General features: G+C 39.3%; 1 long non-coding RNA gene across 1 annotated transcript in view; it reads right to left on the bottom strand.

The window, feature by feature from the left end:
• Positions 1-2,777: 2,777 nt before the first annotated feature.
• LOC112679131 (uncharacterized) overlaps positions 2,778-14,815 on the bottom strand; it is a 69,091-nt gene continuing 57,053 nt past the window's right edge. Inside the window, exon 7 of the long non-coding RNA XR_003148138.3 lies at positions 2,778-2,910. This is a non-coding gene — a long non-coding RNA (uncharacterized LOC112679131). The remainder of the gene's footprint in view (positions 2,911-14,815) is intronic.

Genomic DNA, 14,815 nt, shown 5'->3' with positions numbered 1-14,815 from the left:
TTCCAGTCTGGAAAAAAGGAAGGTGACAGGGGATATCTAAATAGATTTCCGAAATGTGGGGAGGATTTGTTTAGACTATTTAAATGAGGAGTATTATTTAAAATAAAAGAGAGAAAAAGGACCCATGTAATCCAGTGTGTCCCAAGGATCCCTCCTTTATTCATAAGTCCCTGATAAACTAAGGCATAGGCATTAACAGATTTCCTTGCATAACTTCTCCCTTCAAGAACAGAGGGCAGACCCTGCCTTCCCTCCTGAATCTTGCAAAAGAATTCCTTGGAAACCATACAAGTGAGAGAGCTTTGTGCTTTTTTCTGAGCCTCACCAAATTTCCTCTCACCTTAAAGAGTGTCAGGGGGAAGGAGTAGCTCTTTATTATAAGGCAATAATGAAAAAAATGCAAACTTATTAACAATACTCCAAGGTAACAGCTACAAAAAATGTCTTTAAACATTCATGGTGCCCTAAATATCACTCATTACCATGAAGTTTTTATGGTGCCCATTGTCCTTTTAAGAGGTTGTACTTTTAATCTGCTCCTTAACTCCGTGGTTCCAATAAGCCCCATTCATCCTATGTAAACTTTTGGGTGGTTTTGGAATGTATTAACTTTGCTGCAATGTCTAAATGGGCTTTATCTCTGTTTCTTCTATCAGTGGCAGACCCCTTATTATTAGCTGTTTATTCTTGATTCAAGGTTTATAGTAGCTTAGATAGTATTGAAGAAATTCTCCTCTTATTTTATGAAATATATTTATTTTCTTACTAGTTATTTGGACCTAGTCTGGTAGTACACTTTCTACTGGAATTCACTATTCAAATACTAGAAGTTTAGCATTCAATTATCACTCTTACTTCTAAAACACATACATTTACAGAAAATGGCCCCTTATCTTTCATCCTTTCTGCACCCACACAGACATATATACATGTAGAATAAAAGATTAAAGTTAAAATTACATTATTTTTTCATTAAAATGTTATGTTGTATGATAAAAATATATATTTTGCACAGGTTTTATAACCATAGATCACAAACACACAAATCAAATTATGTGCCAAAGTTTCTTGGGACAGTTTTGGAAAGGTTGTAACAAGAACAGACCCAGAAACTTCTTCCAGATATGTCCTGTAACCATTCATACTTCAAGCTATAAAGAGTTGGGCATCCCGGGTAGCTCAGCGGTTTAGCACCACCTTCCTCCCAGGGTGTGATCCTGGGGACCCGGGATGGAGTCCCACGTCGGGCTCCCTGCGTGGAGCCTGCTTTTCCCTCTGCCAGTGTCTGTGCCTCTCTCTCTCTGTGTCTCTCATGAATAAATAAATAAAATCTTAAAAAAAAAAAAAAAAGCTATAAAGAGTCTTTGAATGTTTCTTCCCTATTGACTTCCACAGAAACTTCCAGGTGTTTTTCAAATCCCTCTACTCTGAACTCTCCAGTTAATACAACTAATAATATTTAGTAACATTAACGACTTAGCAATTATAAAATCTTCATCATCCTGAAGAATAACAAGCTCCTCTCTAAATCTAAAACGAGTTTATCTCAATATAGAAGGATTATATGTAATTGTCCAGTTTACCTCGAACCAAAACCAAGAGTAAAATCTCAGTGAGAATCTCAAGAGTAATCTTATTTAGGCTCTGAACTCTATTTTATATAAAGCCCATTTGTTCATGTTTTCATCAAACATTGATAGAGGTGCTGGGAATACATCTGTGAGAAAACAAATACCCCTGGATTCTTAATTCTTTGTTTTAGTAGAAGAAAAATATTACAATGAATAATAAAAATTGGTAAAATATGTAGTGTGTTATATAGGAAGAAGAATGAGAAGTGTTGAGGAGGTTACCACAGTACAGAGGCAAATTTTAATAAAGACCTGAAGGAAGGTAAGTTAATTAAAAATTAATTAAAATGCCTTATGATGCCAATAAAGCATATAATCAACACATAATGGACACCTAGAGCCACGATATCACTGAAACACTGAGTATAGATAGAAAAAAAAAGATTAAAGGACTGAATATTCTAATGTAAAGAGATCAGAGATGAAAGTAGATAGCAAAGAAGACTAAGAAGATAACCAATGAAGTAAAAGGAAAGGCAGTAGTTACGTGATCCTAGAAGCCAAGTGAATATTTAATGGACGAGGGAGAATCTGCTGTGCCAAATACTGCTGATGAGTTCAGTTGGGTGAGGACTAACTGACCACTGGATTTAGAAATGTAGATGCCATTTGTGACTTGACAAGAGTAGTTTCAATAGAGGGACAAAAGTAAAAGCATTGGGACGCCTGGGTGGCTCAGTGGTTGACCATCTGCCTTTGGGTCCAGGCATGATCCTGGTCTGGGATCCAGTCCCTCATTGGGCTCCCTGCGAGGAGCCTGCTTCTCCTTCTGCCTGTGTCTCTGCCTTCCCCCTGCCTCCCGTCTCTCATGAATAAATAAATAAAATCTTTTTTAAAAAAGAAGTAAAAGCCTTGCTGAAGTGAGATTAAGTAATAATGGAATTGGAGAGAGTGACTACACACAACTCTTATGAATGATTCTGCTATAAAACGAAACAGAGAACTGGAGAAGTAGCTGGAAATTAAAATGGGTTAGAAGAGAAAGTCTGGAGAAATAACAGATTATTTGTGCATAGAAGAAAGATCTGATAAAGCTGGGGCTAAGAGAAAGCGAGGAGATAAGAATATTCAAAAGAGAGAAAATACTGGAGCAATATCTTTACTTATACCAATAAGGATAAAAGAAAACCTACCTTATAGGGGTTGGCCTTTTCTCAGAGCACAGGCACTTCAAGTAATAGAAGGTTGATGCAGATGGATAGTTGATGTGGTGGTAGGAGTTGAAATTCTCTTCTGGTTGAATCAATCTTCTCAGTGAAACAGGAATCAAGATCTTAAACTGAGATTAAAGATAAAAGAGCTTGTGTTAATGGTTTGAGAAGAGATTATACGAATATATAAGAGAACTAAAGGGTGAATAAACTAGAAAAATCTAGTATAATTGGTAGACAGCATTAAGAGTTTGCTTTAGGTGAGTAATCCTGAATTTAAAGTGAAATCATTCGGCATGGTTGTGTGTTTTTCTCCAGCAACATTCAGTTATAGGATAGCAATTTGCCATTAAGGGAGGTTATAATTTTGATAAGTGACTATGATGGAGCAAGAAAGGGGAAAGAGATTTAGGAGTACATGCATGAGAATGATGACAGTAATTGATCACGGTATTTAAACTCAAAACAGAGACTAGTCAAGACATGAGGGGATAGGGGCAGAAAAAAAGATAACAAAAATCAGTGAATTGTATGTCTTTGTAATATAAAATTATTGCTGGAGTTAGGGTACTAGGAAGAATTAGTTGAAAGGATAAGATAATGAACAGAGAATCAAATACTTGAAATTGAGGTCCTGTGATGACAAGGTCTAAGTTCTGCCCCATGGGAGTGAGTAGCCAAGGTAAGTGGAAATTAAGATAAGCTCCGCTTAGAGGAGAAAAGTTCAAAGAAATGAAAATCCAAAGTGCTGGAAGGATAATCTACATGGATGATGACGATACCCTCTAAAATTATGATAATGGTGTTATTAAAGCAAGTAACTGTGAGTCTAGATAATGTCTTCAAGGAAGAAGATTAGAAGATATCTACCAGAAAGTGTTTGGGTTGGTATAGTTTTATGACATGAGATTTTGAATGCTGGAGGACTGAGGCAAGAGAAAGGGGGTAATAAACCCAAAGCAGCTAGGGGAAAAAGGAGGATAGCCATCCTCTTTGCACTCTTTCAGCCTAAGCAGTGAAGGAGAGTAGGAAAGAAAACGGCTACCACCTGAAATGGCTTCAAGAGAAGTAGTGCCTTCAGGTTAAAGTTAATTTTTTGACAGAACAAAAGAGTGAAGACAGAAAAAATTTCTCTAAAGATCACTGTCAGTTACAGAGGGCAAACCATGATGGTTTCAGGAGTTGGAAAAGAGTGACCTCAGAAAATGTGAATGTACAGTCTTCGAGATTGGAGTCTAGAGGAAGATGGAGGATGACAGACTCAGTCTTGTGCTAACTCAAACAGAAAGGCCGTCTATCAGGCATATCAGACATTCTTGAAGGGTGGGGATCAATAATCCAGGCAGCAGACACCATTAAAGGGATCCTGGCTCCGGGGGCTTTTAGGTTTCATAACTGGGGATAACCAGTTCCTCTTTTGTCATGATCAGGAGGTGGGATCCAACCCTTGTAGGTGGAATATATATGCCAGCAGAATCTTGATTTTCTACTCTCCCCTGCTAACTAACATTAATTGTTGCATGAGTATCAGCCCCTCCCCTGTACTACCAAGGGATTTAAGATGATTTCTTTTAGAGAAAACTACATGGCATTCCAGTGGCTTCCAGCTCTGCTCAGCCACCTCCACCAAGAGAGCATTGGTTACTTTACCGTTTGGTTTCGGTTTTCCTCTACAGGAGGCCAGATTAAGGAAGATCAGTCCTATACAAAGTCACCCCACCCTTTCAGGCTGCACTCATGTATTATACCACATTCTCTCAGCTACTGACACCATTTTTGTCAACTAGGCCTATGATGCTACTCCCTGATCTTGCTTAGGAGATTTTTGAAGACAGACAAGCCAGTGAATAAGAAAAGGAAGAATGTGAATAACATCTGTGATTCTCCACTAACCCAGAGGCCAAGGGAGCCTGGACCAAGACAACAGAAGAGATCCCAGGTGCTTATTGGGGCACCTAGACAATCATTCCACCAAAAATGGGTGAGAGATGGATGTTCCTTATCACTGGTATTGACCTATTTATATGGTGACTATATAATGCATTGTCCAAACCATGTCACATTTAAGAGTCAAAGAAAGTGCTTATTCAGAATTGCACTCCTGTTCAACAGGTATAAACCTCACTGTTCCAGGAAAAAGAAAAGAATGCATTTTCACTCTGCCTCTATATGCATTTTGGCCAGGGAGCAAGACCATCCTTTAGCTGGCCAGAGGAAAATCAAAAGGCAACTTAATTATCTAAAATCATGCTAGCCAAAGAGTCAAGACTAATCTGTTGCCTCAGGCTCAGGTCTCTGGCTATTTGGCCTGTCCTAGCTGCCAGATTCTCTGTTGCATTGACTTCCTTACCCTCTGCCCAAGAATTACCCACAAACACTAAGTGTTTGGATCTATGGAGTTGTGGTGGAGTTCTGTTACTCCTATCACCCTCTGCAGGCCAGAGATTAGCCATGGGTCCTGGAAGGGAGCCCTAGGAAACTTTGAAAGGTTAGGATGCTAATAGCTCCCAGGGCTCAGCTCTCATGGACCCAAGGCTATCAGAATACAGATATCTGTACACATAGGAAAATCAGCCAGAGAGAGTCTTGTTAGTGCACAAAGGAACATGAGACGTTAAAAGGGTCAACCGATTAGAGGCTGTTCTTCCCATAATGGCCACAAGCATTGCATGTAGTTGAGCAAGGCTGGTATTCGTGGTTGCAGAATCATAGTAATGCTGAGTAAGAGCAGAATATGTAAGAAAATGTGGTGGGGCAAAGGAGAAACTGATCAATTCCAATGAAGTAAAGGTGCTTTAGATCTCTAAGGACCAGTTGAAAATTTATGAATACAGGAGATAGACAAGTAGAGGAGAGCATTGTAGGCAAAAAGGTTAAAATGTGAAAAGATATATAGGAAGCAAAATCAAATTTCAGGAAGTGCTCACAATTCGATGGCTATCAACAATAGTGATTACTGCCATTTGTCAAGTATCTGCTGGATGCCAGGGATTGTAATAAACTGTGGATTAGGCACTTGCTGTTCGAGCAAGCCCAATGATTCCTGACCTGATATAACAGGATTTTGCTAAGCATGAGCTGAAATCCGGTATCATATGAGGCTGAAATGGAAGTGACCAATAAGAAAGTCTAGAGTATTTGAGTAAATCTGGTCCCACCCTCTATCCTCAAGGATCTACACCCCCAAACATGTAGAACATACTTACACATACTTAGAAAATACTGAAATCGTGCCACACCTGTAAAACAGTACTTTTGCTGGTGTTTTTCCTGGTCCCCATTGCTCTGAGCCCATCCTATACTCCGCAGTCCTATTAGTCTTCCTGCAACTCTATTTAATTTGGAACAATAAGGCTTGGGATGCCTGGGTGGCTCAGTGGTTGAGTGTCTGCCTTCGACTTAGGGCACGGTCCCAGAGTCCCGGGATCAAGTCCCACATCGGGCTCCTGCAGGGAGCCTGGTTCTCCCTCTGCCTGTGTCTCTGCCTCTCTCATGAATAAATAAAATTTAAAAAAGAAGAAGATGGCTTTACTCCTGACAATTATCAAATAATTTATACTTCCATTGTCTAATTGTTGCCACTTAACAATCTTAAAATAGTATATGGTTTAGTGAATTTTAGAAATCTTAAGTGACAAATGGATCAAATAGCTAAGTAGTGAGGGAGTCAAATAGAATTCATGGTTTATTTTGTGGGCATGGCAGTGTGATGGAAATGTTCCATATCTTTATCAGTGTGCTAGTTTCACAAGTGTAGAGATCTGTCAAAACTCATCACATTGTATTCTTTAAATGGATGCACTCTATTGAACATAAATTATATTTCAATGAATTCCATTTTCAAAAACACATGCATGTTTCTTAACCTTAATCTGAAGCTGTTTGGATTAAAGTCTATTCTATCTTGGAGTTTACCAAAAATGAAGCAAAGTTAAAACACTTTTAAAGTTCTGGAACTTCTATAGCATTAAATTTAAACTTAAATGTGTTTCCTACTTAAGAAAATAAAAATAAAAAAACTTAAATTTTCTTTATATTTAGTCCCACATTACTTTTTTTGGTACAACTCCAACCCTCCCATCCTTCTCCACTCCTTCTTTCTTTCCCCCATTACTCTCCTGCATAAACTTTCTGTTGTATACAGCCAAGCTATTCCACTAGTCATTCTCCATATCTAAAGGAGATCTCTGTGCTTTGGTCAGACCAGACTCATGCCTAGAGAAACCTCCTACCCTCCTCTCACAGACATTCAAATTATTTATATTCTATTTTCTAATTCTTATCCCTCACAATTATTCTGATAGCCTTGCCAAAATGATTATTCTTTACCCTGAATCCATATAATATTTATTGCCTTCTGTTACTTTGGCATTTAGCTCCTTCCTTTGGCCACACATTTAGTGACTATCTCCAGTATATCAGGAAGTTTGTAAACATATATGTTTGCTCTTTTTCCTGTCAACTTAGTTACATTATAAATTCTTCAGTCATATGAACAATAATATACTTGGTATCCCAAATACATTAAATAATGGGCACTCACTTAAGAGGATATAAAACGGTGCAAAGAACCTTGGACAGGACAGGGAACCATAAAGCCTATATTCTGTGCTAGATGTGTGAGTTGAGGTATTTGCCAAACTTGCAAAAGTTGAGTTTCCACATGTGTGAATGGGAAAAATATACAAACTATGCTACTCGGTTCTAAGAATCTAATGCAGCAATGTATGAATAAGTGTATAAATCATCGTGAATTTTATAAGTTAATGATATTTTTAAATATTCTTGGATATATCGTTAATGCTTTCTTTTTTAATAGTGGAATAGTTCGTCCTCCATCTGGCCATCTGGCTGTGTTCATTCTGCAGTTTGTGGCATAATCCTAGGTCAATCCTTTCTTCAACTTTTATGCTTCTTTAGATGTTCAGTAGATTAGTCATATGTAATACACAGAGGTATACACTGATTCATACATAATTTATCCCACAAAGCTGGTATCCTATTATGCACAATTTATATAGTACATCTATGATTCCCCTTATCCCACCCATTCAAAACAAATTGATAGGAATGGTGTACCTAAAAAATATTACGAGGACTAGAACAAAGTTTAGATAATTGAGCACTTGCTTTCCAGTAATAAAACTGAAATTTTCATCAAAGAAGTTATGCAGGCTTAGCTAGCTCTGATTAAAGCTACTGGTGTGTGTGTGTGTGTGTGTGTGTGTGTGTATACATACATGCACTATATATATAGCTACTAGTTATATATAATATATTTAAATTATATATATAATATATTATATATAATATATATATAATTAATGAAAATGTTGACAAAATGGATGGGGCCCTCTATGATTCTAGATAATGGAGTAAATATAATCTACTAGTTAATAAGTTTTGCTGAAAATAATTTTAACTTTTTTGGATTAAAGATCTCATTTTATAAGTATAAAGTTATTATAGATTTTACTTATGTGTACTAATTCTCAGGATACACCAGGGCCTTATTATTTTGTTAGCTACATTTCTGCTCTCAATCTATTTCTACCTCTCTCTTTTGAAAATAAAGCATTCATATCTGAATTTACCAAGAGTTATGCTGCTCTTCTCCAGATACTACTGCACATAGTACTCCAAGCTTAGCAGGTCGTTCAACAAATTCTTCATTCGTTTGGGCCAGCTGAGTCAAACAAGTGGTCATTTGCTTAAAAAGATTCAAGTGATTGTGGAGTGAAATGAAGTCGCTTCACTCATGTGAGCTGTTGATCAAGTAAAACTATCCATGTGGCAGCCCTATGAATTGCCACGTAAAACCAAGCAACACAGCCACACTTTTTAAAGAAACATGCTTCCCCAGCAGAGCAGTAAGAGAGCCTCCCTCTGCAGCCACAAGTTATGGGATAAATCACTCTGCTCAGTAAATCTGTATGGGCTATAGAGAGGGGCCCTTCCTAGATTGGGAACAGGCTGGAACTGCAAGGAATTCCTATTGGGGTATGAAGTGTGACAGAGGAGAGAAAATACAATACTCCAGCAGTCAGGAGACCAGAACTGGGGGGTCCTGATAGGACTACTGACCAGTGCTGAGAAGAGGAGCAGATTATTTTTCTCAGTTTTCTCACCTTACACTTGCCCTTCCCATCTCAAGTGCTGCTCAGAGCCTCAACAGGTGGTCATAGACATGAGAACATGTCAAAAAGTGTAAAATAGTGCTAGGATACAAAAAGCATGACTTTGTATCCCCTCATACGAATCAGTGAATGGCTTTGAGGTCAGAGGATGCGCAAGAGCAGCTGAGCTCCTGTACTTCAGATAAAAGATTTTTTTGAGGGATAAAAGATCTATAGTTTTGTTATAACTCCTCTTAAATTTAATAAGCATGTATGAGCACCTATACATATACATATAGAACATTCGGTGACTTATACGAGGAACAGAGAATACAAAGGTGATTAGCCAGATGCCTGCATTCAAAGAAGCTTGAAAACAAAGTGAGAGAGACACTGTGGATCTGGAAAGGGGCAAGTAAATTCTCTTTTCCATTAGCATGGAAAAGCAGAATTTTGGAGCAGAGTCTGAAGGATGAATAAGAGTTGGAGAAGTAGAGAAAGAACAGAGGGAACAATCATACTAGATAAAGTAACAGCATAAGCACAGAGATAGAAACGAGAGTGGAGAGCACCCGGGAAGGGTGACAAAGAGAATGGCGAGACCTTGGAGAAATTCATCACATTGGGGTGAGATCAGAGGCTCCTAGGTGCTTCCTTGGTGCACTTGCTAATCAGACAAGCAAAATACCAATACTTTGCTTCAGATATTTGAATTCTAGAGTCCAGTCTTTCTACGTGAAATCCTGTTGATTGAACTCTATTTCTGACAGCTCTGGGGATGTCTGGCACCTCCCCACTTCTTCGAAAATGTTCAGAGCCAATGCATCCAAATTAGATATTACTTTCATCAAACTGCCACTGAGCTCAATAAAAGGTTCCCTTCAAGCTCTGTCATCCAACAAAACAAATAAGTATCAACCAAAAATATTACTTGTGAAGAGAATGTGAAAGAACTGAACTTGAAAACAATTTCCAAAAGCTTATTGCCTAACAGCATTGACAAAGTCCTTGGAAATTTTCTGGGCAGGCAGTGTGTCTATACACATGTATGGGATATCATGTGCACGCTGAAATTCTACAATAGAGACGTGCGGCTGGAATGTAAAATTGAGATGATTATCAATACCTAATAGTTTGAGAATGTTCCCACCTTACATTTATATTGACAAGCAACTTCAGACTTCTCCCGGTAAACCTAGTTTAGTCCAACTCTCTAAATCCAAAAATGGGCGAATCCCATTGTATTTAAAATCAATGTCTCTTTTATTAAAGATATATGATTTGACCAGACCTCCATCCATAGGTAATTTCAATTTAAGTTATTCGAAACTACTCATTCTACCTTAAAACCTGCCTCTGCCACATTCTTGCAGCATCAGTCAGGATGAACGACACTGCAGGAACAAACCCCCAACTATGTGTCCACATTGTCCTCACTGCTGGACAGGCTACCATAGCAACCACTATTTGGAATATGACTGGTCACTGCAGAGCCAGAAAGAAAGATATAGACAGTCTTTCTTGGCAGTTAAATGCTTAGCCCTGAATTTAAAACACATTTTGTTACCAAAGTCCACCTTAGGGTCATATCATAGTTTATCAGTCTTGTTACCATTTTATATTACTACAAATTTTCAGATTTTTAAATAGACTGACGTAAAATCATTTCTTCTCCAAACTGTATTAGGGAAAATTTTAAGACTCTATTTATTCCTGAAGTCTTTTTTTTTTTTTTTCTTTTTCTGCATCAGTGGTTTTACCCTCCAAACATGTATTTTTAGCGCTGGGCTATGTTCTTAAGTGTGTTCGTTTGTATACAAGGATTATAGTTCTTAAAGTTTGCCAGAGAGGAGATGATTCTTCTGAATCAAATCTCTTGAAATGTAGTCAAAGCATAAAAGCCAATACTTCAACCACTTTTAACCTCAGTTCTAACCCACATAACTATCTTCCTCATAAGTCTCATAAGTTTTATAAAAACACTCAGTGTATAAATATCTAAACCTTGAATTTTTCTTCACATATTAAATGTAGATATAGTTGGCTCTTGAACAATACAGGGATGAGGGGAGCCAACCCTCCACAGAGTCCAACTTTTGACTCCCCAAAACCTTAACTACTAATAACCCGTTGACAGAAAGCCTTACCAGTAACCGTCAACACCTCTTTCGTAGTGGCAAACTTCAGAACCACCTTATCAGCCATCCTCTGCCTCCAGGACCACCCAACATCATTTTTAAGTTTGGCTCCTGATTACCGACCACCCATGAGCTCCAGATACGTCAGAATTATTCCACCAAAGTGCAAGTCCCAATCACCTGATCAACATGCATCTGGGGGCCTCCTACACCTACTGCTCTCTGGGCTTCTATCTTCACATAAGGATACGGCTCTGGAGGCGTGGGCTGCTTCTTTCCTGAAGTAGAGAGGGCAGAGGGCAACCAATGTCTCTTGAAGATCCAAAACCAGTGGGGCAGCCACGCTTTCCTTCAGGATGTGCAGAAGCAGGCCCTAGCAGAAAAACTTGAGCGGAGCCTTTTTCTGTCTGCAGGCCCTCGGTTATGGCCGCGCAAACACCACCCCCCTTCCCCACAGCTCTGTGACTTCCTGGAGAACCACTTCCCAGCTGAGCAAGTGAAATTTATCAAGTTAGGTCATCACTTGACTAATCTCCACAGGCTGGCTGGCCCCCCGTGCTGGGCTGGGCACGCATCTGTTCAAAAGGCTCACTCTCAAGCACAGCTGGAGCCTCCAAAGCACAGAGGCCTTTGAGGGGCCCCTCTGTCCTCCCCCAGCGTCAGGGCTTCACCTGAGCCTCTCCCTGCAACTACTACAGGACCAGGCAGCCCTGTAACCACTCAGGAGACCTCTCCCAAGGGGTGGACCAAATGGAAACAAAAAAGATTTTTGTTGTTGCAAAAAAAAAAAAAAAAAAAAAAATCTGCATGTAATGGAAACACCCATGTTGTTCAAGAGTAACCTGTACTTAAGAGATTTAATATAGATTCTGATTGGTGCCATAGCAAAATAAGCAAAGTTCTAGAACTAAGAGGAATGGGGGAAAAAAAAAAAACAATAGTAAAATCAGAAATTTTATAATGGTGAGCTGAGTTAAGGCCCACGAGGGTGTGGTTTGATGGGTAGTAAAAGGTCAATTTGATCTGAAAATATTTTTCTGAATGGTCTCCCAACACACTCAAAAACTGATTTTTCTTTTTCTTTTTTTTTTTTTTTATTGGTGTTCAATTTACTAACATACAGAATAACACCCAGTGCCCGTCACCCATTCACTCCCAGCCCCCGCCCTCCTCCCCTTCCACCACCCCTAGTTCGTTTCCCAGAGTTAGCAGTCTTTACGTTCTGTCTCCCTTTCTGATATTTCCCACACATTTCTTCCCCCTTCCCTTATATTCCCTTTCACTATTATTTATATTCCCCAAATGAATGAGAACATATAATGTTTGTCCTTCTCCGACTGACTTACTTCACTCAGCATAATACCCTCCAGTTCCATCCACGTTGAAGCAAATGGTGGGTATTTGTCATTTCTAATAGCTGAGTAATATTCCACTGTATACATAGACCACATCTTCTTTATCCACTCATCTTTCGTTGGACACCGAGGCTCCTTCCACAGTTTGGCTATCGTGGCCATTGCTGCTAGAAACATCGGGGTGCAGGTGTCCCGGCGTTTCATTGCATTTGTATCTTTAGGGTAAATCCCCAACAGTGCAATTGCTGGGTCGTAGGGCAGGTATATTTTTAACTGTTTGAGGAACCTCCACACAGTTTTCCAGAGTGGCTGCACCAGTTCACATTCCCACCAACAGTGTAAGAGGGTTCCCTTTTCTCCGCATCCTCTCCAACATTTGTTGTTTCCTGCCTTAAAAACTGATTTTTCCAAAATGTATTAAGTGCTTTCTTCTTTATCACATCCTCGGGATAGAGAAAAACACCAGAGATGACCACTGCTTCAAAGAATATCTTGGAATGAGTAGCAGGCACGTTAATAAATATGATCAGAGAGTATCGGAGATCACGAGGTGGAGAAGCACTTCAGGTACGGAGCAGTGGGGCCAGAGATGGACTGGCCAATGCTAGCTGAGCGGTTAGAAAAAGTTTCATTGAAAGACAACACAAAGAACAGTCCTAAAAGATTATCAGGTGTTCATACTTTGAAAACTTCAAACTCTCGGGGAAATAGGACTACTAATTGTCCTGTTCCATAGAGCTAATTGTGTGCATTTGGCTTGTTTCATTAAAATGGAATTTAATTAAAATTTCTACTTCTGGATATTTCACTATCCCATATTTCAAATTCGATTACTTTGTGATGTTCAGAAGACACACTTAGAAGTTTAAAACATACAGATTCATAACTTAAACTGGTTTGACTTTTGGAAAAAACTGCAAGAGTGACATCAAAATTTCAAACCACAAACCATGATATTTAATTGTTGATCCTTTATTACCAGTCGAAATATTTGCCCAGATCTTATGTGTGGAGAACTGTTGTGGGTCCATTTATTGCCCTGGCCAAGCCGACCAAAGCCAGAGTTTAGATTCTAGAGGGTTAAGGCTAAACTAATTGGTCCTATGGGAGATGGCCAAGCATGGAAAGAGTCAAGGGGGGAGTGTGATCTAAAGGGCAAACCAGAAAACCAGGGTCAGTCAACAAGTCCAAAGGACAGGGTCAGGGGGAAAAAACGATATACCAAAGTAATAGTAAGGGCAGCCCTTGGCGCTGCCTTCAGCCCAATGCATGATCCTGGAGACCCGGAATCGAGTCCCACGTTGGGCTCCCTGCGAGGAGCCTCTTCTACCTCTGCCTGTGTCTCTCTGCCTCTCTTTGTGTCTCTCATGGATACATAAACAAAATCCTTAAAAAGATAGTAGTAAATTGCCAGTTGTTTTGGACTGTCTTAAAAGGAACTGAAATGTCATCAACATTGTGCTTATTGTTAAGAGTGTCTTGAACTGGTTTAACACTGGATCGGACAACTTCCTGTAACATTGGTTGACCTAGTAAGGATCCTTTTGACTTTAAAACAAAAGAACTGTGGCATATGAAGTAAACAAAAACAGCATTTATTAGAAGAATGCTAAAGTAGCTTAATGTTTTTTTGGTTTTGTGTTGTTATTGTGATTCTAGGCTTTGATCAGCAAAAGATATAGAGAATCCCCCTATTCCTGTTTGCTGTCTGACATACAGTAGGTGCTCTATCCATTTGCCGCTGCTGTTGTTTTTAATGAAGAATTAGCACGACTCATTTATTTATCACAATATCACAGTAAGCACTCAGTAAAATCAATTATGATTATGATTTTTTTTAAAAAAAAGATTGTATTTATTTATTCATGAGAGACACAGAGTGAGAGGCAGAGACATAGGCAGAGGGAGAAGCAGGCTCCCTGCAGGAGCCTGATGTGGGACTCGATCCCAGGACCCCGGGATCACGCCCTGAGCTGCAGGCAGATGCTCAACTGCTGAGCCACCCAGGCATCCCATGATTATGATTGTTATTTAAAGTTTCTGGGGCACATAGGTGGCTCACTCAGTCATGTCTGCCCACAGCTCAGGTCATAATCCCAGGGTTCTGGGATTAAGCCCCCCAGGGATCTCTGCTCAGCAGGGAATCTGCTTCTCCCTCTCTCTGCCTGCTTGTGCTCTTTCTCTTTGCCAAATAAATAAATAAATGAATGAATAATAAATAAATAATTATTTGACACACAAGAAAACACCTGGGAGAAGTAAAAGAATTAAGTACAGTTCATCACTTCCTGAAAGACCAACTAACTGAATAAACACAGGGCTGTGTGTAGTTGTGCTCATTCACTTACACAACACACACTTAATGAGCACCAACAATGCACTTTCCTGACCATGCTGCATAAATAAACCCCATGTCTCTCTCCC

This window comes from Canis lupus, chromosome 6, assembly GCF_003254725.2.
Source record: "Canis lupus dingo isolate Sandy chromosome 6, ASM325472v2, whole genome shotgun sequence".
NCBI lineage: Eukaryota > Metazoa > Chordata > Mammalia > Carnivora > Canidae > Canis > Canis lupus.
This window is presented reverse-complemented; position numbering and strand designations above follow the sequence as displayed.